This window comes from Bos indicus, chromosome 14, assembly GCF_029378745.1.
Source record: "Bos indicus isolate NIAB-ARS_2022 breed Sahiwal x Tharparkar chromosome 14, NIAB-ARS_B.indTharparkar_mat_pri_1.0, whole genome shotgun sequence".
Classification (NCBI taxonomy): Eukaryota; Metazoa; Chordata; class Mammalia; order Artiodactyla; family Bovidae; genus Bos; species Bos indicus.
The window spans coordinates 61,991,048-61,992,972 of NC_091773.1; the positions used below are offsets into that span (position 1 = coordinate 61,991,048).

Consider the following 1,925-nt stretch of genomic DNA (forward strand, 5'->3'; position numbering starts at 1 on the left):
GCCTGATGCCACCTCCCACCACTGTGGCCCCTGGGGCCTTGGCTACCCACGGTCCCCAATCCCACACGGCCAGCATTCACAGAACTTCTTGTCCTACCTCCTATGAATCAAGTCCTAAATCACAGGTCAGACTGGAGGGGCGTGGGGGCCGCGGGAGGGCGGAGGGGTTTGAGTTTGGGTTGGCCAAGCAACCAGTACCTGGGGGATGTTGCTGAGAAGACTTAACCACACCCCTGAGCCTGGGCTACTGTAGGTCTGGAGAGGCAAGCTTGTGCAAGGCTAAGGATATAGGACTCTGGGAACCCACTGCCCAAGTTCAGATCCTGCCTCTGCTACTTGCTGCTGTGACCTCAGGCAAGTTCATCTATTTGTTCATTAATTTATTTAACAAATGTTAATTGAGCCCCTACTGTGTGCCAAATTCTGCTGAAAACACAAACAGAAACACAAAAGGACTCCCCACACTCTTGATGTTTGGGCTTCCCTGGTAGCTCAGCTGGTAAAGAATCCACCTGCAATGCAGGAGACCCCAGTTCAATTCCAGGGTCGGGAAGAGCCCCTGGAGAAGGAATAGGCTACCCTCTCCAGTATTCTTGGGCTTCCCTGGTGGCTCAGATGGTAAAGAATCTGTCTGCTATGCTGGAGACCTGGATTCTGTCTCTGGGTTGGGAAGATCCCCTGGAGGAGGGCATGGTAACCCCCTCCAGTATTCTTGCCTGGAGAATCCTCATGGACAGAGGAGCCTGGCAGGCTGCAGCCCATGGGGTCACAAAGAGTTGGACACGACTGAGTGACTAAGCACAATACAGCACTCTTAATGTTTAGTTAGACTCAAATACTATCCAAACAAATGCTAAATTATGACTGTGACAAGCAAAGTGAGGGAGAGATCCAGCCTGCTCTGAGAACTCAACTGAGGATGGTCTTATCAGAAGGGTCAGGGGCGGCTTCCTTGAGGACATGACCTAAAGCTCAGATCTGGACCTTAAAGCTCAGATCTGAGGGATGAGTGGAGTTACAAGATGTGGCTGGCTGAATAATGGTCCCCAAAGATGTTCATGTTCTAATCCCTAGAATCTGTGAATATGTTCCTTTACATGGCAAGAGAGATGTGATTCATTTAAAGGCTTTTTTTTTTTTTTTTTTTTTTGGCCACACTGTGCAGCTTGCAAGATCTTAGTTCCCTGACCAGGGATTGAACCTGGGCCATGGCAGTGAAAGCCCCAAGTCCTAACCACTGGACCACCAGGGAATTCCCTCCAGTTAAGGATCTTAAGATGGGAGATTCCCCTGGATTATTGGTGTGGACCCAATGTAATCACAAGTGTCCTTATAAGGAGGAGGCAGAGGGTCAGAGAAGATACGACAGTAAAAGCAGAGGTCAGAGTAATGGCGTTGATGGAAGGGGGCCATGAGCCATGGAAACCTCTGGAAACTGGAAAAGGAAAGGAAATGAATTCTACTCTAGAGCCTCTAGAAGGAAGGAAGCTTTGCCTACCCATCTTGGACTTCTGACTCCAGACCTGTAAGCTGATAAATCTGTGTTACTTTAACCCACTAGTGTGTGAAAGTCTGTTACAGCAGCAAGAGGGAACTAACACCATAGGAGAAGAATAGAAAAGTGTGTGCCAAGGCTGGGGATGAGAAATGGGTTCCTGTGATCTAAAGAGAGAAGATATGTATGTGTGGGTGTGAATGGGGGTGGGTGGTCAGGGGTGGGAGCCAGGAGGCTGGACAGCTAGGCAGGGGCCAGACCATGATCAACAAGCAGCTCCTGTTTGGCTAATGTTATTAACCCCTCTAAGCCTCAGATTCCTCACTGAGTAAAATGATGACTTCGTAGGCTTGTTGCAAGAACGAGAACTGAATGAGGCCGTGTACATGTAGCTCTTACTTAGTAAGTGCCTGTTTCGATCTCACGGTTT

The 1,925-nt window shown here is 49.0% G+C and overlaps 1 non-coding gene across 1 annotated transcript; it reads right to left on the reverse strand.

Annotated features, from left to right (window-relative positions):
- Positions 1-1,180: 1,180 nt before the first annotated feature.
- TRNAE-UUC (transfer RNA glutamic acid (anticodon UUC)) lies at positions 1,181-1,252 on the reverse strand. Its single transcript has one exon. It is a non-coding gene; the product is annotated as a tRNA-Glu (tRNA).
- Between the last annotated feature and the right edge of the window lie 673 nt (positions 1,253-1,925).